The following is a 25227-nucleotide window of genomic DNA, read 5'->3' as shown; positions in this document are numbered from 1 at the left end:
TTCCACGGTTCCTGCCGCTGCTGCCGCTGTTGTTGGAGACGGCGCTGGCGAGAGAGGGACAGCTGCAGCTCGGCCTGGGCACTTGGAATGTAGGAACGGGCTGTGCACAGGACTTTGCAAACTTGCAGAGCCCGAGGCTGGAGCACCAAGGGTAGCAGCAGCAGAAATGCTCTCTCGGCTGTTCTCATGCCCACTCAGTCACTCAGGATTGAACCAAAATGCAGCACACGGCGCCCCAGGTACCTCAAAATGTTTTTTTTTCCTGTTGTTACGGGGACGGGGAAAAAGCGGGAGCGACTCAGACGCTGTTGTTGGAGATGGCGCTGGCGAGAGAGGCGCCAGCACTGGTGGGAACCATGGAAGCTACGGAGGCCTGGGAAGCGGCTGAAACACTGCCAGACATCCACGCTGATGCAGCCCACCTGCTGACCCAGGTAAGGGAGGGGTAAGGGAGCCCTCTGTGCTCCACCATGGTGTTAGGAGCAGCTGATGGTGAGGCATAGCTGTCCGCAGGGCACTCCTAATGGCAAGTTCCCCCGCACCTCCTTCCGAATTTCGCATGTTTTAAACTAGGCCTAAATTTGGGGGGAGGGGCTTAATTTCATTTTATGCCTAGAAAACATGCTGGGTCTTCCTATTGGGGGGGCATATTGTTGGAGAAACATGGTATTGTGTGCTCTTGTATTGTTGTGGTTGAAGCTGAAGTATTCATTGACAGGTAGGACATTGCAATATATAATTTTATGTACTATACTTAGATCAGACCGAAGGCGGCGTAGTTCTAGGTTGTCTAGGTCTAGAATTTCAAGTCTGGTGGCATAAGGTGTTCTGCTACGAGTAGAGGAGTGGAGAACTCTTCTTGTGAAATATTTCTGGACTTTCTCCACTGTATTAATATCAGATACGTAATGCGGGTTCCAGACTGATGAGACTTGTATTCAAGTATTGGTCTAGCAAATGTTTTGTATGCTATAGTTAGTAGTGTGATATTATATGGAGATATTCTATGGAGAATTCTTTGTATGGAGAAGCCACGGTTATTATTTCTCTACTGAGGGGCGATCAATGTCCTGGCTGTTTGCAAATGTCTTTCCAGGAACACCCCCCCACCCGTCTTTTCCCTCCTTGCAGAAGGATGACAGGCCACATTTTCCTCCAGAGCATCATCACCAGCAGAGGTTGATAGATGTCACACGTATCACCCTCCATTGTTTGGTTTAAAATGCTGAAGGGTGAACAAAGTGCCTTGAGAGCAGCTCCACCAATCAAGTGGCTGGGATGAAATTTCCATGCATATTATCCTCTCTCGTATGGTAATCTTGCACGAATCCACCATGATGCACCCTTTGTGAATTTGCTGATGGGAGGGGGGGGGAAGGCGTAAGGAAATAAAAACACGTCTGTAATTTATGCATCCTGTCAGGCCCGGCCCGGCCAAAACCACCCCTTCTGAGCCCCTGCGTTTATTACAATCTCTCCAATAACCCAAGAAGACAATTACTATAATTTTTATTTTTAAAGGCTCGATTCCCTCTGGACCAATGGCTTCCATTTAAAGTGGTGGAGAGGAGCAGGTGTCAAAAGGACTTCATTACATTTACGAGCCTTTCAAATATGCCATTCCTGGCGTTTGCCAGAGTTCATGCCTTCCGATGCACGCCTCACAATAGAATTAATATTTTTGATTGCCGGGTGGCTGGGCGTGTGATTCCTTCCCCTCTTCTCTCCCCCACACCTTAAATGAAATCTAACATGGTTTTCCTTTGTTTTGTCAGTTTGTCATGGAAATTGGCAAACATTCGGCTGCCTTTCATGCATGCTTTGGCAATTTGCTCCTTAGGCAGATAAAGGAAAGGGAAGGGAAGGAAGGAAAATAGGAAAGGAAAGGAAAGGAAAAGAAAGGGAAGGAAAGGGAAGGGAAGGGAAGGGAAGGAGGAAGAAAGGAAAGGGAAGGAAGGAAGGAAAACAGGGAGAGAGGGAAGGAGAGAGGAGAGAGTGAAGAAGAAAATAAGCAAGCAAGAAAAGTAAGGAAGAAAGAAGGAAGGAAGAAAAGAAAACAGGAGGGAAGGAAGGAGGAAGAAGAGAATGAAAAAGAAAACACAGTAAGCAAGCAAGCAAAGTAAGGAAGACAGGAGGAAGGAAGGAAGGGAAGAAGGAAGGAGAGAGTGAAGAAGAAAATGTAAGAAAAAAAGGAGGAAGGATGGAAGGAAGGAAGATGTTCATATTCACCCAGAGAAGTTAGCACTCTGAAGGTACTATTGGACTTTCTGCAAACCTCTTCTTTTCACTGATCCTTCCTTCCTTCCTCCCCTTCCCTTCTTCCCCTCCCCTCTTTTCCTTCCTTCCTTCCTTCCTTCCTTCCTTCCTTCCTTCCTTCCTTCCTTCCTTCCTTCCTTCCTTCCTTCCTTCTCACTCCCCTCTTTTCCTTCTTTCCTTCCTTCTTTCTTTCCCTTCCCACTATTTTGGAAGTGCATTTTATAAGCCACCAAAACAGCCCACACAGAATGTGTTCCTTGTCAAGGCATGCTCCCCGCACATGGCTCTGTAGCTTGCACATTTGTTCCTGTGGCTCCCAGCTGTGGTTTCATAGATCTCTTCTGCCTTTTTTCCTTTCTGCTGTGTTCCCCCCCCACAACCTCTCTCTCTTTAGGGCCTTCCAGCTGCTTGATTTAAATTCTCCTGACATTCCTCCCTTGGTGAGTTTTGTTCACAGCTGAATTAACTAGAAGTTGGCTTACTTAACCTACTCCACCTCGTTTTATCCTCCCAGTTTCTCTGCCAAAGTCAACCCCCTACGCCCGTGTGACAAGAACGGTGGTGGTCCCTGTTTCGAATCTGGGGAGAGCATCCATTAGAAACCACTCTCCAGTCCTCTCAAGGCCTCAAATGAAAATTTACTGCTGTGTAATAAACAGCCTAACAAGGCTTGGCTGTCAGTTTTCATTTGCATAAACAAACGGTGCAAATAAAACATTTAACTGCGAACCATCCAAAGTGCTCGCCTTGATGGGGAGGAAGGAGATGGGGAAAACTGGCCAGGGACAGAGAGGCGGAGGAAGGGATCCTAATTTAGATGGTGGTTGTGGCATTGTGAAGTCCTCAGGGTTTACCTGAGTGCTGCAAATGGGTGTACAGCCTTTTATGGAACTACTGAAAGGATTGTGTTGTAGACTGGAGATAGATGATGCCGTATCCTTCCCTTTCTGTCCAGAGAGGGCTATTCAATCAATTAATCAATCAATCAGACTAGAGCTGGAAGGGACCTTGGAGGTCTTCTAGCCCAACCCCCTGCTCAAGCAGGACACCGTATACGTGGTGTAGCGATTAGAATATAAACGGTGTTAAAAATCTGCTGTTTGTCAGAACAGCTCGCCGGGTCATTTTAGATCGATCAAGGTGTAGGTGAGACGAACCTACTTCACAAAATGGCTTCTCAGATAAAATTGGAAGAGTGGGAAAGAGGAATCCTTGGTAATTTTGACATCGATGGCCTCTTTGGACCTCTCTTTCAAACCGGCGGTCCTTTCTGTCCAAAATATATGGAGTTTGCTGTCTTCAAAAGAGTGGCCTTTGTCTTTAAATGCAGGTGGGATGAAGACGCTTCTGGGATGAGAAGTGAAACATACATTCAAAGAAAAACCAGAAAGGTTTTTGAAAAGAAGCACCTTTGAGACAACCATGACGTGGATGACTGAGAATCTACATAGATAAGAAGAGGGGGGAGGGGTTCAGTTAGTCAAAGCTAGCCTCCTGCCACCTGCCGAAAATCTGAGCCAGACTAGATTACTATGGATTTCTAAAATCACTTCAATTAAACAGAATATTTATAGTTCGGGGTTAAAATGAGATGGGCAGCAATTACATTTAAAACAAACTAATATGCAAATAAATCAATTGAACGGTTTATTTAAACTCTCTTATTCTGTTAAAAGCCTGATTCCCAAATTAACTCATTTTCCTCAGTCATACAATCTGTCGAGCAGTAAACTTCGTAGCTGGATGAACTGGGTGTGCATCCTACACCGAGGCCACTCACACACAAAGGTCTCTAACCAACATCAAAGCTAAATAAGAAAACCATGATGCCACGATGCAGTTGCTCAGATTGGTCTGGGCACAGATGTTGGCAAAACAGCCAAAAGATCTTTTGTGAACTTGCTGGTGTGTCACTGTGCAACGTGATTGGCCTCAAACACTCACAACCCAGCTGAAGGAAGTCTACTATCAACTCCACTGTAACAAATGACTTCATCCAGCAATTCAGAGCAGCATTTGAATGAATCATAGAATAACAGAGTTGGAAGGGACCTTGGAGGTCTTCTAGTCCCACCCCCTGCTCAAGCAGGAGACCCTATATTATTTCAGATAAAGGGCTGTCCAATCTCTTCTGAAAAGCCTCCAGTGATGGAGCATCTACAACTTCTGAAAGCAAACTGTTTCATTGATTATGTCATGCCCTTGGTAGAGTGGGACTCTGAGGAGGAACAACTGACAGGGAGTGGAGGTGTAGCTCTGGAGGTTGTGGAGAAGGCTGGGGAAGGGCAGAGGCCGACTGGGCAGTCAGAGGAAGAACCAGGCCCATCCCCTCTTCATCCTAGGATATGCAGAGAGGAATGGAGGAGGAAACAAATTGGCTTACGAGAGAAGAAGCGGCCATGATCCCCCTCACTGGTTGCAGCTGGGGAGAAAAGTATATAAGAGAGATGGTTGAAGCAAAGCGTGTTTTATTTTGGGCTGAAGTTATCTTGGTTGGCGACCTTCCAACAGACAGTGCCTTGTTATCTCCTTGAATTTGGTAATTACTTATCCTGGTCCGTTGTGGAAATTCCTTCATTGTAGTTTGTTTTGGTTTTTTATTTCACCTCTATCTTCTCATTAAATTCAGACAGTATTGCTTTCTTTTGAAGACTATTTTTGAGTAAATTTTATCTCCAACTGAGAATTATTGAACAGTGGAGCCAAGTTGGAGGCATTAAAAGACATTTATTTACATTTTGGATTTTGTTACGTTTGTGTTACACTCTGGGTCGTCACAGATTAATTGTTCTGTTAGGAAATTTCTCCTTAGTTCTAGGTTGCTTCTCTCTTTTATTAGTTTCCATCCATTGCTTCTCATCTTCCTTTTTGGTGCTTTGGAAAATAGGTTGACCCACTCTTCTTTGTGACAGCCCCTCAAATATTGAAACATCATGTCTCGCATAGTCTTTCTTTTCACTAGATTAAACATACTCGATTCCTACAACCATTCTTCCTTATGTTTAGGTTCCTCATCTTGGTTGCTCTTCTCTGCACTCTTTCCAGAGTCCCAACATCATTTTTATAGCGTGGTGACCCAAACTGGATGCAGGATTCTAGGTGTGGCCTTGTAAAGGCTTTATAGAGCAGTACTACGGTAATACCTCACGTGATCTTGATTTCATCCCCCTGTTAATGCAATTTAGGATTGCATTGGCTTCAATAATAGGTTTAATACTAAATAAAGAATAAATAAAACAGCCTCGGAGAAGTTCCTTCTTCATCATCCTTGCAAGGACAGGACGACTCTTTCAGGACTTAAAGTCAGGAGGAACTTTCTTTTCAGTCAGCTGAGCCTCTGGCAACAGGACCTGAGAGGCCAACTGGCCCAGCTGTCTTCCACTAACTTTGTTTCGCCCGTCACAAGTCGATGCCTTGTTTCTGGGGGGACACACACAGGCCGCCGTGTTTGCCTGGACGCCGCTAAGTGTGGACCGATCTCTGCACAAAAGCCCCCAATTCTTGCTTGGCAAGATAATTCAGCCTGAACTTTTAACAGTTCTGCTGTTGCTTTCCCCTCCTTTTCAGAAAGTTGCAGCTGGATCTCTCTCTCTCTCTCTCTCTTTTAAAGGCCTTCCTGTCTGCAAACAACAAACCTTCACTTTTCTTTTGGCAAATTTCTTCCTTCCCATTAAAAGAGTTCCATTGAAGGGTTTGCAAGAAGGAAGGCTCATTCACAGAGCGTGTGCAAAGAGCCATTTCAATTTTTTTTTCTTTCACCTGGCCTTTTTAGCAACTTCTCCCCACGTGCCCATCTCTTAAGAAGGGGTCGTTTTAATTCAGGGTTTCTTTGGTTTTCTTTTTGGCAATCCAGAGTTTGTGGGTTTGCTGGTATGCAGTGCCCTTTTTGTTCTCACTTATTTATTTTTTAATAGGAAAGGAATTGGGAGCAAAAAGCCACTTCCTTGAGTTGCTAGGTAGTGGCTTTCCAAGCACGAATGTTTAAATTGGGAATTAAATCAGGTTTCAGGCAGAACCTCTGCTGCTTCAAGTAAAATACTCCTGTTACCTTTATATATACTCTCTCTCTCTCTCTCTCTCTCTGTGTGTGTGTGTGTGTGTGTGTGTGTGTGTATATATATATATGTGTGTGTGTGTGTGTGTGAGAGAGAGAGAGAGAGAGAGAAATGTTTTTTTTAAATGTTAATTAAATTAAATTGGGAGCAGCCTCGTGCCTGGAAACGCAAAGGAATAATGATCATGTGCTTTCTTAGTTTTGTTATTTATTCTGACCCAACTAGCTCTCCTTACCCAGAAGTTTTTATTTTTTAAAAAAGTATAACACACAGATCCTTGTAGGCTGACATAACATTGGCCTCTGTAACACATTCTGAAATTGCTGCTGCAGACTTTTGCATTATTTTTCCAAGAATTTTAGTAAAATTTCTTATAAGATAGAAATACTAAAAAAAACACGAGAGAGAGCTAAGAAAAAGCCAGCTAGCGGTGTAAAGAGGAAGGAAGGAAGGATGGGTGAAAGGGAAGCGGGGAGGGGGAAGGAAGGAAGAAAGGAAGAAAGAAGGGAAGGGGGAGAGAAGGAAGGAAGGAAGGGAAAGGAGAGAGGAAGGAAGGAAAAGAGATGTGAGGAAGAGGAGGAGAGGAGAATAGGAAGGAAGGAAGGAAGGAAGGAAGGAAGGAAGGAAGGAAGGAAGGAAGGAAGGAAAAGACAGAGCAGAAGGAAGGAAGGAGGAAAGGGGGAGGGAAGGAAGGTAGGAAAAGAGATGTGAAGGAAGAGAAGAGGAGAATAGGAAGGAAGGAAGGAACTTGTTTTTATGCAGTAATACACAAATAAATAAATATATCACATCACTCCGAGAAGCAAGAGCCGAAGACAGAGGCCTGATGATGATGAATGAGACTTCATCGAAACGTTGCCTAGATACTTTGAATCTTACGCGGGAGAAAACCCGAACAACCAAAGATCCATACACACACACACACACACACACACACACACAGTATATATATGCACACTGTATATATACCGTATGTGTGTGTGTGTGTGTGTGTGTGTGTGTGTGTGTATGGTATTCAGCTTTGTTCGGGTATTTTCCTACGTCATTATAGTTGTGCTTTCAAAGTTGTAGCAACGTTTCGGCAGAATCTCATCTGCCATCATCAGGCTTCTGTATTGTGTTCGTCTGTGAGTCAGACTTTCACAGCCGTTTCAGTTTTAAATTTGGGTCTAGGAACACAATGTTGTCAGCCAATCAAGACAAAAAAAATGCTACAAAACAGACAGAAGGTATTAAAAACACCAATCAATCAGAACACGGCAAACTCCAAGACCAATAAACACAGACCAAGACTCCCAACCAATCAGGATGAAGAAAAAACCATTCTGGCACAGCAGTAGGCTAGCCACAAATTTAAAACAGAAACGGCTGTGAAAGCCAGACTCACAGATGAACACAATACAGAAGCCTGATAATGGCAGATGAGATTCTGCCGAAACGTTGCTACAACTTTAAAAGCACAACTATAATGACGTGGGAAAATACCTGAACAAAGCTGAATACCATACATGTAAGTACCCACAAAAACTTAACACACACACACACAATCTCTCAACATATATATAATCAATATTTTGCTTCCAATCTCTCAACATTTCCAGTCATTTCTAGAACAACCCAAATTCAACCATCAAAAGGATGACTTTATTCTCCGTAACACTTATGCGCCTTTCTAAACCTCTTTCTAAACCTCTTTATTTTTAAAGAGCCATGAAGGAAAAGCGTATCAATGTGCTGCCAAAAACGTAAAAAGCTGAGTGTACTGCTGGAGAACTCTTTTTTTTTTTTTTTGCCTAAAAAAGAGAGGAATCACAGCAGATCTTTACAATGGCAGCCTAAGCCGCCTTGTGATTTGGCTTCAAAATGAGGTTGGTGCTGAGGAAAACTTTTTTATTATTATTATGGAAAGGAAACAAGCACTGATTAGCCATTATCACTGGCTCATAATACTTCAAGAGGCTATTAAAGGTATGGAAAAAGCAGCTCATTAAAAACAATAGCAGCCTCCAGGCTGACCGATTATAAACAGGCTGGATAATTCTCTCTTGGCTCATGCACCTCGCATTGCCTCCATTTCAGTTTTAATCACTTTCATCTAACGAGAAAAACTTTTCTTTTTGAACCAGGAAGAGCTTGGTAGGTACAAACAGTACCGGCAGGTAAACATGTTGTATGGCTACTTCCTCGTTGCAAAGGGAAGCCGTGCAAAAATTCAGTCGCATAAATCAATTACAAAACGTTAAGCTTGGGAGAAAGAACTGGGAAAGTTGAATTCTGCACTTCCGGCCATCCTTATTCAGCAGAGCATCAGATATTTCCTCTCACAGGAAGGGAAAGTATTCGCTTTTAAAGTATTCGTGGAACGGATGCCAATCTAGACTGGGGGGAGGAGGGGGGGAGGAAGGCATGCTGGGAGGGTGGGGCAGGTAATGTTTTATTTTTATTTTATTTATTTATGTCAATTACTTACAAGATAATAGGCATAAGTATATACATAGTTATGAATACATGAAATGGATACATATGAGAAAAATAAAAAGAAGCAATAGGACAGGGACGGTAGGCACGTTGGTGCGTTTATGCACGCCCCCTAAAGACCTCTTAGGAAAGGGGTGAGGTCAATAGTAGACAGTCTAAGGTTAAAGTTTTTGGGGTTTGGGGAAAAAACCACAGAGTCAGGTAGAGTATTCCAGACATTGACCACTCTGTTGCTGAAGTCGTATTTCCGGCAATCAAGTTTGGTGCGGTTAACCTTGAGTTTGTATCTATTGTGTGCTCTTGTAGGTTGTAGGTTTTCTAGGTCTAGAATTTCCAGTCTGGTTGCATAAGGTCTTCTGCAACAAGTAGAGGAGTGGAGAACTCATCTTGTGAAATATTTCTGGACTTTCTCAACTGTGTTAATATCAGATACGTAATGTGGGTTCCGGACTGATGAGCTGTATTCAAATGTTTTGTATGCTCTAGTTATTAGTGTAATATTACCAGAGAAAAAGCTACGTAAGATTAGGTTAACGCCTTAATGCCTTTTTGGCTATGTAGTTACAGTGGGCTCTAGCACTTAGATCATTTGAGGTGAATACTCCAAGATCCTCGACAGAGTTTGGATCGTCAACAAGGTCTTGACTATTCAGCTTGTATTTTATTTTCTGATTTTTTTGGCCAATATGTAGGACAGAGCATTTATTTGTTGAGATTTGAAGTTGCCATTTGTTTGACCATTCTGATACATAGTCAAGGTCTTTTTGAAGGGTAGCAGTATTGTCTGTGGTATTTTTAGCTTTACATCATCAGTGAAGAGAACGCAGTTGCTCTTGATATGATCACAGAGGTCATTTATGTAAAGTATGAAAAGAGTTGGTCCTGGAACACTGCCTTGGGAGACACCCCTATTGACAGGTACAGAATTTGATAGGACGCTCCCAATTTTGACCATTTGTTGTCTGTTTGACAGGAATGCTTCTATCCAGTAATGCAGGTGTCCAGAGATACCATAAGATTTTAGTTTTAGAAGTAGTTTGTTGTGTACCACTGAATCAAAGGCTTTACAGAAGTCTATGTAGATTGCTTCTATTGCTTTGTCCTGATCGAGTTGTGTAGTCCATATGTTTTTGCAGTGTAAGAGTTGCAGATGACATGATAGTTCTGGGAATTGTAGTCTCAACACATTTTGGAAGGCAGACGCATGAGAAGTCTACCTTAGAAGATAATATTTGTAGTTCAGAGTTGGACAGAGGGAGGCCTTGATGCTCTCTGAGCTTGGTTGTTTTCTTGCAGATGGTTCATTACCCAAATAGGTATCATCATCAGTGCTAGAACGGAGGGGTGTTTGTGGAGTGGTGGTGGTGAAGGAGAAGGATGGGATCCTTGGTGGTCTCTGAGCTTGGTTGCTTTCTTGCAGACTGTCATGCCCCTGTTGGAATCTGATTCTGAGGGGGAAGTCAAACAGCTGATAGGAGGGAGTGGGAGTGTGTCTCCAGTGGCTGTGGAGGAAACTGGGGAAGGGCACAGTCCGGCTGGGCATTCAGAGAAAGACCCAGGCCCACCCCCTCTTCATCCTAGGGCACGCAGGGAGGAACGGAGAAGGGAGCAAGGTGGGTTACGGGGGAGAACAAGGCCCTGATTCCTTTCATTAGCTGCAGCTGGGAAAACAGGATAAAGAGGGTGTTTGCGCACAGAACCTTGCTGGAAGCAAAGCATGCATTATTTTTGTTCGTCAAGTCTTATGTGGGTTCCGGTGTCCTCCCAACTGTGTGTGTTTTGTTATCTTTTGAGTTCTGCAATTCCTTATCCTGTCCTGTCTTGTTAATTGCTGCAGCTGTGGTTTGTGTTGGTTTTTATTTATAATTTATATGTACTTTGGATTCGGACTGAATTTCTTCCCTTTAAAAACTGTTCTTGGGAGAGTTTTTTCTCCAGCTGATGATAACTGAAATATTTCACAAGAAGAGTTCTCCACTCCTCTACTCGTTGTAGAATACCTTATGCCACCAGACTTGAAATTCTAGAACTAGAAAACCTTGAATTACGCCGTCTTCGGTCTGATTTAAGCATGGTATATAAAATCATACATTGCAATGTCCTACCTGTACTCAAGGTTAACCGCACCAAGCTTGATTGGAGGAAATACGACTTCAGCAACAGAGTGGTCAATGTCTGGAATACTCTACCCGACTCTATAGTTTCTTCCCCAAACCCCAAAAACTTTAACCTTAGACTGTCTACTATTGACCTCACCCCTTTCCTAAGAGGTCTGTAGGGGGCGTGCATAAGCGCACCAACGTGCCTACCGTCCCTGTCCTATTGTTTGTTTTATTTTTCTTTTATTTTTCTTATATGTACCCATTTCATGTATTCATAACTATGTATACACTTATACTTATTATCTTGTAAACAATTGACAAATAAAATAAAATAAATAAATAAATAAAAACTGGACATTGGAAGCCAAGATGGAGGAATTAAAGGAACTTTACCTACTTTTGTGACTTTGTTGCTTTTCTGCAATGTCCTAGGTCATCACACAGACATTTCATTGTCAAACTAGATAGCATCATCATGCTAACATGAGCGGGGTGTCAGGGTTCCGACGATTGCCCTAATGAAATCCTGAGCCTCAAGCCAAGCTTCAAAAGAATCCAAAAGATTTATTAGGAGCAACATGTTGACATTGAGCCATATGAAGCCAACTCTGCCTCACATAATTTACGGTCATTTGTGACCCTGTTTCCTCCCCTCCCCCCTGGGTGTGTCATAAATCAGATTCTCCAATGAAGCACGTTCCCCAGCTGGGTGTCATCAATCACATTCTCCAATGAAGGATTTTCAGGGTCAGAAGAGCCAGTAGGCTAGATCTTTGTGAGATAAGCATGGAATGTACTTCTGGTTTTAATTGCCATATTGCTCCTTCAGGTTCCCCCCCCCACACACACACACCTGCTTATGGCAACTTGAAAACAGGCATAGCTTTATGAGTTGACATTGGATTTGAAGAGGAGGAGGAGGAGGAGGAGGAGGAGGAGGATGACCATGGGGTCCTTGATGCTGTTGTTTTCTTGTGGATATTTCATCCCCCAACTAGGTAACATCATCAATGCTAGAAGGGAGTGGGGTTTGCTCTCTGTTTATATATCAGTGACCTGCCAGTGTTGGTGGGACAATCAAGGAACTACCAACTCAGACAAAGAAACAATTAAACCATATAGCCTAATCAAGGAACCCACCAAGAACAGCCCCACTAACACCGACAGGGTAACCACATCCATATAAACAGAGCACAAACCCTACTTTCTTCTAGCCCTGATGATGTTACCTAGCTGGATAATGAAATGTCTGCAAGAAAATCACCAAGCTAAGACCCTACAAGTCTCCCTTAGCCACAGTCTTTATGGATTCCCTCCACCAACTTTGGAAGTTAGCTGAAGGTCACGAGGTCTTCAAATCGACCCATCAAAACATGGGCCTACCGTCCCGACTCAAGGAAATGCACCGTGGCATTGTTTCCACAACTTAGGTCTGGAGAATGGCTTTCTCACCTTGATGTGTCTCTTGTGGAGGTTTGGGGCTGACTCACAACTGTTGATTTTCTCCCCCTGGGTCCACCTTTGACTCAGCAGTTTGCCTCGGAACTCATTTTCTAAGGAGAGAAGAAGAAAGTGCATGGAATCAGAAAGGAATATTTGTAGCTCAGGGTTGAACTACGAGGTCCTTGGTGCTCTCTTAAGTTTACTTGCAGACGTATCACTACCCAACTAGATAACATCACCAGTGCTAGAAGGCAGGGTGGAGTAAAGGAGGAAGAGGAGGGGGAGGAGGAGGAGTGTGGGATTCTTTGTATTCTCTGAGGTTGGTTGTTTTGTTGAAGACGTTTCATTACACAACTAGGTAACATCACCAGTGCTAGAAAAGAGGGAGGAGGAGAAGGAGAACAACTGTGGGGTCCTTGGTGCTCTCTGTCATGCCCCTGTCGGAGTCTGAATCCGAGGAGGAAGAAGAACAGCTGACAGGGAGTGGGAGTGTAGCTCTGTTGGTTGTGGGAGAAACTGGGGAAGGGCAAAGTTCGGCTGGGCAGAGCAGGGGAGAGGTAGAACAAGGGAGAGGGAGTTCAGAGGAAGACCCAGGCCCACCCCCTCTTCATCCTAGGGCACGCAGGGAGGAACGGAGAAGAGAGCAACATGGGTTGTGTGGCTTAAGAGGAGGAAAGGGTCCTGATTTCCTTCATTAGCCACAGCTGGGAAGAGAGTTTAAAATAAATGCATGCTGCATGCAACAGCTGCTGGGAGCAAATGTGAATTTATCTTGTGGTGATTTTGCTTATCTGTGTTCCCAACCATGTTGAGTTATTGTCATGCCTATACTGTCTGGAATTCCTTCTCTTGCCCTGCCGGACCAATTACCTCATCTTGCCTTGATTGGACTTATAGTTACAGTTTTTGTTGACCACGTTTTGGACTTGATTCCCTGCAGCCAAAGGCTGTTCCTGGGAGAGTTTTTCTCCAGCCAAAAGGTAACCAGGACATTGGGGGAAAAGTTGGAGCTAATGAAGGGACTCCTACTGATTATCGGACCGTGTTGCCTTTGTGACACGCCCCTTTGGGTCATCACACTCTCTGAGCTTGGTTGCTTTCTTGCAGACCTTTTATTACCCAACTAGGTAACAACATCTGTTTTAGAAGGGAATGGGGTTTGCACTGATGATGTTACCTAATTGGGCAATGAAACTTCTGCAAGAAAACAGCCAAGTTCAGAGAGCACCAAGGACCCCACCCATATCATCAGTAAGAGAAGCCAGGCTATTTTTAAATTAAATTTCTACGTCGCTCATCTCACCTACAGTAAGTGACGCTAGGCAATTTATAGCAGCACAATAAAACCATATAAATACATGGAGAACAGCATAGCTTAAAAACGAGAGTTAAAACCAACTTAGAAGATGACATAAATCAGGTTAAAATTCAAAAGTTAGGAGGTTAACAGGGCAGCAAGAAGGTTTTCAGGCCACCAGCCATCGCTAAGGCTGCAGTCGGACTTTGAGATTGGCCAAGTCATGTCTTAAGACTCATCCAGTAAGTTAGAAGAGGGAGGGCTCACATCACCTTGCAGAGGGGAGGGTAAGAGTTTCCATAGGGTGGAGGCAGAAGCTGGGAAGACCCTCCTCCTAGATCCCCCCAGTCCAAATTTCTTGACCAATGGGATATACAGCCTTCTTTGGTTGATGTTTTTTTTTGGAATGTGGTGACGAAAACTGGATGCGCTATTCCAGGTGTGGCATTACTAAGGTTTTATAAAGAAATATTAGTACCGCTTTATAAACCCTTAGTGAGACCACACCTGAAATCCTGCATCCCTGTTGAGACTTTGGGAAAAGTGCAGAGAAGAAGAACTAAGCGGATTAAAGGCCTGGAGACAAAAACATACGAAGGTCAATTGCAAGAATTGGATAGGTCTAAGTTTAATGAAAAGAAGGGGTCCCAGGATAGTTGTTTTCCAATATTTGAGGGGCTGCCACAAAGAGAGAGGGGTTAAACTTATTCTCCAAAGCTCCAGAAGACCAGACAAGAAACAATGGATGGAAACTAATCAAGGAGAGAAGCAACCTGGAATTAAGGAGAAACTTCATAATAGTTAAGGACAATTGTTTTCTTATTTGTATCCATTTCATGTATTCATAACCATGTTTATACTTATACCTGTTATCTGATAATCGCTTGACAAAATAAAATAAAATAAAATAAAAACAATTAACCAGTGGAACAGCTTGCCACTAGAAGCTGTAGGTGTCCCAAAGTTGGAGGTTTTTAAAACATTGGACACCCACTTGTCTCAAACGGTATAGGGCAGTGATGGCTAACCATTTTGGCACTGAGTGCCCAAAGCATGCACGTGTGTGCGCATCATCCAAATGCCATGCTCCCCGTGCCACACGCATGTGCCTGCCCCCCTGTACATGCCCCCCCCACATGCACACGCATCCCTGTGTATGTATCCCATCCCCTGCACACGTGCCCTGCCCCCCACGGCTGTGCGGCAAAGATCCGAAGACCAGCTGGCTGGTGAGAGGTGTGCGCCCATGCGCTGTGGAACTGAGCTGGGGCGGTGGCTCGCGTACCCAGAGGGCGGGTTCTGCATGCCCTCTGTGGTAGGTGTGCCATAGGTTCGCCATCACGGGTATAAAGCAAGGGTGGGATTCAAATTTTTTAACAACCGGGTCTGTAGGCATGGCTTAGGCAGTGGGCGTGGCTTGATGGTCATGTGATTGGCTGGGCATGGCCAACTCAATATTCACATCGAGGCACGCATCTCCTCGCCTGGCCTCTCATGACTTTGGGGATACTGCAACAGTCGTAAGTGTGAAAAATGGTCATAAGTCACTTTTTTCAGTGCCATTGTAACTTTGAATGGTCACTCCACACAAGCAAAGCACCAGCAAAGGAGGGAAAAAAAACTCCAGAGAAGTTCCTGAGACAGGAAGTCTAGTCCTGCCAAGAATGTAATCGGGGTTAATAGAGAGGCAGTTTCTGTAAGCAACACCAGAATGTTTCCTTCCTACCTTCCTTACAGGACTAGGCTAGTAATTTCTTCTAACAACTGGTTTTCCGAACTGCTTAGAATGCTAACAACCGGTTCTAGTGAATAGGTGCGTGCTGGTAGAATCTCACTCCTGGTTGTGTCAGATCCAGAATTACCATGGACTTTGCCAATTTGATGTTTTCCTAAATAAAAGAAATTGTCTTAGAAGATGGATTTTGTTTTATTCTTTTTAAATGGATTTCATCACTTGAAAATCTGACATTGACACCCCTGTTTCTATATTTAATCCTAAACCTCTACTCTTTGGCCTAAAATAACATACCTTTTGCTTATCACACATATTTTAGGTTAGTCCTTGACTTACAACCGTTTGTTTCAAGTTAAAGCAAGACTGGAAAAAAAAAGCGATTTAGGAGTGGTCTTCGCACTTACGACCATCGTAGCATCTTCAAGGTCATGCAATTAAAATTTGGGTGCTGGACAACCAATAAATATTTATGATGGTTGCAGCTTCCCGGGTGATGTGGATTGCTATGTGTCTGTTGACTCATAAAATATTTCTGTGGTCTTTTTAGAGTTGTCAACAGATAGGGAGGGCGGGGAAACGGGTTTGAAAGACCAATGCGGCAGCTTGGAAATTGAAAGTGCATTCCATAAATAGTTCTTCAAAGATAGTAACTAGGTGACTGAAGTTTCTGCCGTGCAAATATCTAACGTGAGAGCATGATTGATGACTCTTGGCTATGGAGGTGTCCCATTGGAGAATATGAATTACGATACACCCAGAGAGTGGTGGGAAAACCAGGGTCAAGGGTGACAAGGAATGATGTGTCTTAGAGTCACCTACATCCAGGCAGTGCTGGACATGTGAACTCTCAATAAATCCTTTGGAAGTTTTGGAAGTTGGGCTCGAGACTCATAATTTAATTGGTGTAACTGCCAGAATCCTGACAGGGTGACCTTCCCAGCCAGCTTCCGATAAACAAAACCAATATGGGAAGCCGGATTCACTTAACAACATGATACACTTAAAGACTGCAGTGATTTCCTTGGCAAAAAGTAAAATTGGGAAAATTTACTTCACAAGTGTCTTGCTGAGCAATAGAAATTCTGGTCATGTGACCTTTTGGAACTTTGTAACTGAATCATAAGTATTTGAAGGGAGGTCCATTGTGCGTCTGAATGGTTGCTAAGCAACCAGTCATAAGTCAAGGACTACTATCTGTAACCTTTCTTCTTTCAAGAAGGGCTCAAACAGAGTTTGGATAGAACATAGAACGTAATGTCTACGGAGATATTCAGTCATCTGGATCAGTGGTTCCCAACCTTTTTTTCAACCCGCACCCCTAAAGAAATTTCACTCGAACCTCGCATCCCCTGAAAGTTAGATTTTAAGAACTACTGAACGCGTTAAATATATGGTAGGATTGAATCTTATCATCTAGGTATGTGACGGCCACTAAATAACGATACTTAACTCTAAAATGAAAACAAAGTTAATCCATTGCATAATAAATAAAAATGCCAACTTATAGCCAATATTCTATTATTTACCTGGACTTTTCTCGCACCCCCTGGAATATCATCTCACACCCCCAGGGAGTGCGAGCACCCCAGGTTGGGAACCGCTGATCTAGATCATGGTTGTCCCAAAGGGGCTTTCTTTTCCCAAGAGGCAACGGGAGTTTCTGGTTTTTCTTGGAAGATGTTTCGCTTCTCATCCAAGAAGCTTCTTCAGCTCTGACTCGATGGCGAGGAATGGAAGGATTTATATTCCTTGCAGAGAGCTGGTCATTTGTGTCGCTGAGGCCACTTGGAGGTTTATCTGTGTCCTCCGGGTTACCTGAGTGCTGCAAATGGTGGGGAAGAGAAGGATTTATAAATTCCCCACCCTCCAGAGCTGAAGAAGCTTCTTGGATGAGAAGCGAAATGTCTTCCAAGGAAAACCTAGGAACTCCAGTGGCCTCTTGAAAAAAAAAACACGTTTGGGACAACATAGAAGATAGAAATAAGACCACACTGAGAATATTCCATCTGGTTTTGGTCACCACAATATAAAAAAAGATGTTGAGACTCTGGAGAGAGTACAGAGCAATAAACATTAGGGGGCTGGAGGCCAAAACATACGAAGAACGGTTGCAGGAATTGCGTATGTCTAGTTTAACGAAAAGAAGAACGAAGGGTGACCAAGGGTGACGTAATAGCAGGGTCCCAATATCTTAGGGGTTGCCACAAAGAAGAGGGGGGTCATCCTATTCCCCAAAGCACCTGAATTCAGGAGAAGAAGCAACGGATAGAAACTCCCCAAGGAGAAAAGCAACCGAGAACTAAGGAGAAATTTCTTGACAGTTAGTACAATAAATCATTAGAACTGGCTTCTCTTCAGAAGTTGTGGGTGCTCCATTACCGGAGATTTTAAAGAAGAGATTGGACAACCATTTGTCTGAAATAGTGTAGGGTCTCCTGCTTCAGCAGGGGGTTAGACTAGAAGATCTCCAAGGTCCCTTCCAACTATTACTCTGAATAACAATTCTGAGCACTTAATTCTCTCTGTGCTGCCTAATGTCTATTAACCCATGTAGTGTCGCCGTGGTATTATCATTATTGTTGATGTTATTGTCCTTATTCTCTTCTATATTCTACCTTTTGTTGGAATTATAATTATTGTTATCCTGTTGCTTTGCATGTACGCAGAATGCTTTTGCACCAGAGACAAATTCCTTGTGTGCCTAATCACACTTGGCCAAATAAAGCATTCAGTTCAGTTCAGTTCAATTGGACTGGAAGGGACCTTGGAGGTCTTCTAGTCCAACCCCCAGTTCAAGCAGATCTATACCTGGCAGGTACCCCTCACCTGCACTAAGAAAGGAGTTCCCCTTTGAAGTGTCTCTCCAATTCTACGATTCCACCAATCCCGTGAGGTTGCTTGAACTGAAAGCTCGTGATTGGCTAAAAGTATCTGCAGGGTCTCTGACTGAAACCTCAGTATCCCCAGGTTAGCTGCTGGGGGGGAGGGGAAGGAAAAGAGCAGGATTTTGTGGGCCTTGTTCACAGATCATATTATGCCTTGGCTCATTTAACCATAGTTTGTTGAAGAAACCATAATGGGCTGATTCACACCCAATTTGCTGCATTCGTTAGCAATAATGGCCCAGTGGAATGAAGAAACTGCAAATTGCAGCCAATTTGAGCCTGGGGGCTTTTCTAGGTGGAAAGACAAAAAAAAAAAAAAAAAGGAATTAAGTAAAATGATTTGTAAAAGCAACAACAAACCAAAAGCGACTCAGGGAAGGTTCCTGGCAAAACAAACTTTTTCCGTTTGCCAACAAGACAAGGAATATTTGCTGCTTGTTCCATGTTGCTCAGGCACCGGTTGTACTTCATAGTCTACATGTCAACTTAGCAATCTTAAGGTGTGCGCACTTCAACTCCCAGAATTCCATGCTGCTGAGGGGATTCTGGGGATTTGAAGTCTGCCCATTTTAAAGTCGCCAGGTTTAAAGAACACTGGCCTATAGTCTATATCAGGAGTCTCCAAACTGGTGGACTTCAATACCCAGAATTCCCCAGCCAGTTTTAAGACTGGTGGACTTCAACTCCTAGAATTCCCCAGCCAGTTTTAAAATTGGTGGACTTCAATTTCCAGAGTTCCCCAGCCAGTTTTAAGACTGGTGGACTTCAATTCCCAGAGTTCCCCAGCCAGTTTTAAGACTGGTGGACTTCAACTCCTAGAATTCCCCAGCCGGTTTTAAGACTGGTGGACTTCAACTCCCAGAGTTCCCCAGCCAGTTTTAAGACTGGTGGACTTCAACTCCCAGAATTCCTCAGCCAAGTTAAGACTTATGGACCCCAACTCCTAGAATTCTGGGAGTTGAAGTCCGCAAGTCTTAAAGTTGCCATGTTTGGGGACCCCTGATCTATCCTATAGGACTGGCTGTGGTTCAGCACATGGTTTAAATTCAGCTATTGAATCAACGACAACAATCATCTGACATAGCCCAACGTAGGAAGAAGAAGATGAAGGCCACGCGTGGTACACAACATACTTGCCAAGCAGCTGATTTACCTCAGAGTCGTATGACGCCTTAATTTCCCAGCATGCCCCAGGTATAGTATGACAGTGGGGTATTATGGGAAATCAAGCTAGTGAAATCAGTTGTCTAGTGCTGATTGAGGAGACTTGCTGCTATTCCTTTCCATTTGTTTTTCTTCATGTGGTCTACTATTAGTGGTCCTTGCTTAATGACAAGTCACTTAGTGACTGTTTGAAGTTACAACAGACCTCCCCACCCCCCAAGTTACCTTCAAAACCTAATTTTGAACTTTCAATGGCTGCACATATATCCTGTGGTCAAATGATTATATTTTGGGTACAACCAGCTCACCTTTATGGTTGTTTATAATCCAGCAGTCCCATAACCCCAATTTTCTAAGTCTTTTTTTTTTTTTTTGCCAGTTTCTGATGTTTATATCTGGTTTTCATAAAAATACACCAATTACATAAAATAGATTTGCTTAATGACCACTATTTTTGCTTAACCACTGTGGGGTGGGTTAGAGAGGTGGGAAATTTCCTAAAGATTCACATAGTGACCGATTAACAACCTCACTGATTTACAACTGTAATTCCAGGCTCAATTACAGTCAAAACTTTGAAGAATACCTGTTTTACAGCTCCATTAATACCGAAGACACTTTGCAAACTGGAGAATTCTGTTTGTTCTGTTTACAACATGGTTTGATTTTTTTTAAAAAAAGAGAGAAATACCTTTACATCCACAGCCTCTTGCGTAGCAAGACAAATTTCTATGAATATGTAATAATTTGCAGCATTTGCAAAGCAATTTTCCGAATTTAGAAGGTGTACTACTATAATTCAATGCATTAATATATGCCCTTTTTTTTCCTGCTGATCTTCCCATACTTCAGAGAAATGCAGGTCTCAGAGAATAAATGAGTTTTCATAAATGAGTTTTCATCCAGATTATTAAGAAGCAGGCAGTGTGCAGAAAATCAGTGTCATGATCTCCTGCTGAAACACACACACACACACACACACACACACACAAAAGTGAAGAAAAGGTCGACCTAACAAACAAGATAAAAGGCCCCTGAAACTCCCTCTAAAATTTCTAGAAGAAAAAAAAAACAGGAAATATCAGCTAGATTCCTCCGTTAGCTTATATTGATGCCTAAGCCTATTTTGTGCGCCCTGCGGCCCTTGAAAAGTTGGGCGGGAAAACAAGAAATGAAGAAGTTTTGCAGGAAAATATATTCCCTCCCCCGCATTTGACCTGAATGGTATAAGGTCTCGTGTCTTGAGCAGGGGGTTGGACTAGAAGATCACTGAGGTTCCCCCCCAGCCCTACAATTCTACGTTCTCTTTTTAGCTGCAGGGCAGAATGACAAAATAAGTCGGCAGGGATCCTTGAGGTCTTCTCTCCCAACCCCTTGCTCAGGCAGGAGACCCTATACCAGAGGTCTCCAAACTTGGCAACTTTAAGACTTGTGGACTTCAACTCCCAGAATTCCTCAGCCAGCCAAAAGTTGCCAAGTTTGAAGATCCCTGCCCTATACCATTACAGACAAATGGTTGTCCAATCCCTTCTTAAAAACCTCCAGTGTTGGAGCAAGCACAACTTCTAGTGGCAAGTTGTTCCACTGATTAATTACTGTGTGGAAATTTCTCCCTAGTTCTAGGTTGCTTCTCTCCTTGGTTAGTTTCCATCCGTTGCTTCTTGTCCTGCCTCTTTTGAAGAATAGCTTGACTCCCTCTTCTTTGTGGCAAGACCGCTACCATTTTACCCCCGGTCCTTCTTTTCATTAAACTAGACATACCCACTTCCTGCAACTGTTCTTCATATGTTTTAGCCTCCAGTCCCCTAATCATCTTCGTTACTCTGCTTTGCACTCTTTCTAGAGTTTCAATGTCTTTTTTTTTTTATATCGTAGCAACCAAAATTGGATGCCATAACCAACATATTATAAAACAGTACTAATACTTCACGCAATTCTATCCCTCTATTAATGCAGGCTAAGACGGTGCTGGCTTTTTTGGCAATTTACCAGTGCCATTTGTAGGCAGCAAATAACAGCTCTGGCTAGAAAGATTTAAATTACCCTCTGAATAACTAATCTGGTGCCAGGTAGAAAAATTCTCCCACTTGTTTTTTTTTCTACACCAGTTTTTCATTTGGATGGTGCAGGGGGATTTCTAGCTGGCTGGCTTTTCTTTGCAGCGATTTATAAATGAAGTGACTGTGCGGTGCAAGTTTTTGGTTTCAAAGCAAAAAAATAAAATAAAAGATGCTTTGGATTCTGAACTGATAACACCTGCCAGCAGCTTCTTGAACCAAAGGTTTCTTATCCTGGGATGGTTGCTTGGCAGCTGCAGATTCCAGGGGAAAATAAAATAAAAAAGGCATTTAGGTTAAGGCATTGCTGAACAGGTGCAAGATGGCCCACCTGCCTTCTCTGAACTATATATTTTTTGTCTTTTGACACAAAGTGCCTCTCAGCTTTCCTGAATATCAGCAGTGTCACAGGCAATCGGTGGCAGATTCCATATAAATTTCACTCCATTCAGCTCCAAAGATTGCTTCAGAAGAAGGCTCTCTGTTTAGGAATCATGGTGACATGATTCCTGAAGAAAATGCCCCTTGGTACACATACTCATACACTCACACACACACAGTGTGAGAGAAGGGGAGTGGGGGAGAGGGAGGAAAAGAAAGAGAGAGGGAAGGAGAGAGGGAGAGAAAGGAGGGAGAGACAAAGAAGGAGGGAAAGGGACAGAGAGGGGGGAAGGAGGAAAGAGGGAAGGGAGAGGAAAGGGAGGCAGAGGGGGAAAGTGTGTGTGTGTGTGTGTGTGTGTGTGTATTCAGACTCTCTGATGAAAAGAATAACCAATTCAGACAATCAACCAGTAAACAACAGCCAAACCAAGGAACCACCAAGAAAATTCCCACAGGGCAAGCCACTAGTATATAACCTGAGAGCAAATCCACTGCCTTCTAGCACTGATGATGTTACCTAGTTGGGTAATGAAAGGTCTGCAAGCAAGCTCGGAAAGCACCAAGAACTCCTCAGTCTCCCCTCCTCTTCTTCACACATACCACTCCCTTCTAGCACTGAGGATCTTACCTACTTGGGTAATGAAATGTCCGTAAGAAAATAACCAAGCTCAGAGAGCACCAAAGACTCCACAGCCTCTCCTCCCGCCCACAAACCATCTTCCCTTCTACCACTGATAATGTTACCTAATTGAAAGATCTGCAAGAAAACCACCAAGCTCAGAGAGACCCCACAATTTAACCCTGAGCTACAAATATTGTCTTCTACCGCTATCGCCAGTTTAGACAACCAACCAGTAAACCAAACAGCCAATTCGAGGAACCGCAAAGAAAATCAACACCAACGGGCCAAGCCTTCTAGGACTGATGATGGGTAAGGAAAGGTCTGCAAGCCAACAACTAAAATCAGAGAGCACCAAGGACCCCACAGTCCTCCCCCTTGCCCCTTCTCTGAAAACCTGACTCCCTTCTAGCACTGATGATGCTACCTTGTTGAGTAATGAGACATCTGCAACAAAAACCCCTCATTTGGACCCTGAGCTACTTGAGGAAAGACCCGCCATCTCTCCTGGAAGAATGAAATATTTTGAGAGATATTCAAAAGGCAGAATGTTATATTTCCCTAAAGGGGGAATGGAGAAACATGCAGAGACAGAAAAAGAAAGCCCCCACCTTTCTTAATAGCCCCCAGCAGATGTTTTCTGCCCCATTAAGAAAGACTGTGCTCTCCTATTTACAAAACCAAAGGCCTTCAGAAGCTCCAAGGTGATGGGATTAAGACATGACCCTTCAAGACATAATAGGATTAACCCACTACCCTCTAGCGGCATACCTCACCACATGGCACAATCTCCTAAGGACACTGCGTCACCCTCCAAACTTCAACCAAACTTAGCTCAGACAATCGAGCCAGCTATGACCCCTGTATGACCCCTCCAACAGCCAATAGAATGCATGTTCCTGCACAGGAACAGGAAGCTCAAGTGCAAAGCCCAAGAGAAGGTATAAAAGCCGCTCACTCTCAACTCCATGGGGTCAGCTGCACCAGAACCAGAACCGTGTGGTTCTGCTTCAAGATTAAAATTCATCTTTCCAATCAGCTTCCATGTTTTCAGTGTTTTTCTCCCAGCTTGGAACCGAACCAGGTGGATATTTCTTCCCACACTACAAATATTCTCTTCTTTATTCTATGTCCTTTTGCAAAGGAAACTGAGGCCAAGTGGTTTTCAGCAAAGGGAACTTCCAGCAGCAATTTCCCAAGAATTTATGCTGTTTTTTTTCCCCCTTCTTCTCCATCCTCCACCCCCTCCAGATCTTCCATCATATCTCCTGACGTCGTGTCTCTCCATTACACAGCTGTTAAACCTCAATTAATAGGCTTTAATGATTAGTCATTAGCGGTGCAACAAACAGTTTAACATTCTGCATGAGGTTCGAAAGGAAACGGCACACTTTCTGAGAGCTGAGATTTTTTTTTAAAGGCATCACTCATGGCTTGGCTTAAGGAAATAATCATGCAGGTAGTCTTTGACATAACAGTTTGTTTAGTGACCGAAGTTTCCATGGCACTGGGAAAAAAATGGTCTTATGACTGTTTTTCACAACCGTTGCAGCATCCCCCACAGTCACACAATCAAAATTCAGGCACTTGGCAACTGACTCATACTTACGATGGTTGCAGTGTCCTGGAATCATGTCATCCCCTTTCACGACCTTTGGACGAGCAAAGTCAATGGGGAAGCCAGATTCACTTAACGACCGGGTTGCTCACTTAACCACTGCAGTGATTTGCTTAATAACTGTGTCAAGAAAGGTTGTAAAATGGGGTACAACTCACTTATTAACAATGGACACACTTAGCAACTTAAATTTTGGGCTCCTGTCATACCCCTGTTGGAGTCTGAATCCGAGGAGGAAGACGAAGGAGCTGACAGGGAGTGGGAGTGTGGCTCCGTTGGCTGTGGAAGAAACTGGGGAAGGGCAAAGTCCGGCTGGGCAGAGCAGGAGAGAGGTGGAACAAGGGAGAGGGAGTTCAGAGGAAGACCCAGGCCCACCCCCTCTTCATCCTAGGGCACACAGGAGAAGAGAGCAACGTGGGTTGCATGGCTTACGGGGGAGGAAAGGGCCCTGATTCCCTTTGTTAGGCAAACCTGGGAAGAGAGTTTAAAAGAGATGCATGCTGAGTGCGGCGTCTGCTGGAAACAAACATGAATTTATCTTGTATTGACTATCTGTGTTCCTGGCATCCTCCCAACTATGTTGAATTCCTACTGTTCTTACAGTTTTTGCTGACCCTGTTTTGGACTTGACTCTCCGCAGCCAAAGGCCGTTCCTGGGAGAGTGTTTCTCCAGGCAGAAGGTAAACAGGACATTGGGGGCAAATAAAGGGGCTCCTACTGATTATCTGACTGTGTTGCCTTTGTGCCACGTCCCTTTGGGTCATCACAGCTCTGTTGTGGCCATAAGCCAAGGATTACCTGTATTTGTGTGGGATTACAAAAAGGGAGCTGCCACGAGGGAAGGCAAGGAAAATAATTTTGCCACAAAGGATAATTGAGCACGGCAGTATTTTGCTACAGAAAATGTAAATAAAGTTAGAGTAGTTTTAAAAGACATGATGGAGATACAACATTATGGAGGTTCCCATTAATCCAACGATCAGTGTTTGTAAACATGTAGTTGGTAGGAAACTTGTCTAATATTATCTATGTGGGGCTTGGTACAGTTCATCCTCGACTTAAAGCCATTCATTTAGTGACTGTTCAAAGTTACAAACAGGACTGAAAAAAGGGACATGACCGTTTTTCACACGTGTG

At 43.6% G+C, this 25227-nt stretch overlaps 1 protein-coding gene across 3 annotated transcripts in view; it reads right to left on the bottom strand.

The window, feature by feature from the left end:
* MYT1 (myelin transcription factor 1) overlaps window positions 1–25227 on the bottom strand; it is a 160024-nt gene that overhangs the window by 93274 nt on the left and 41523 nt on the right. For all 3 annotated transcript variants that reach the window (XM_087928876.1, XM_087928877.1, XM_087928875.1), the window contains exon 2: window positions 12344–12444. The gene's annotated coding sequence lies outside the window, so the exon portion shown is untranslated. The remainder of the gene's footprint in view (window positions 1–12343; window positions 12445–25227) is intronic.

Source organism: Pseudonaja textilis, chromosome 3 (assembly GCF_049901715.1).
Source record: "Pseudonaja textilis isolate UNSWEBS1 chromosome 3, rPseTex1.2, whole genome shotgun sequence".
Lineage (NCBI taxonomy): Eukaryota > Metazoa > Chordata > Lepidosauria > Squamata > Elapidae > Pseudonaja > Pseudonaja textilis.
This window is presented reverse-complemented; position numbering and strand designations above follow the sequence as displayed.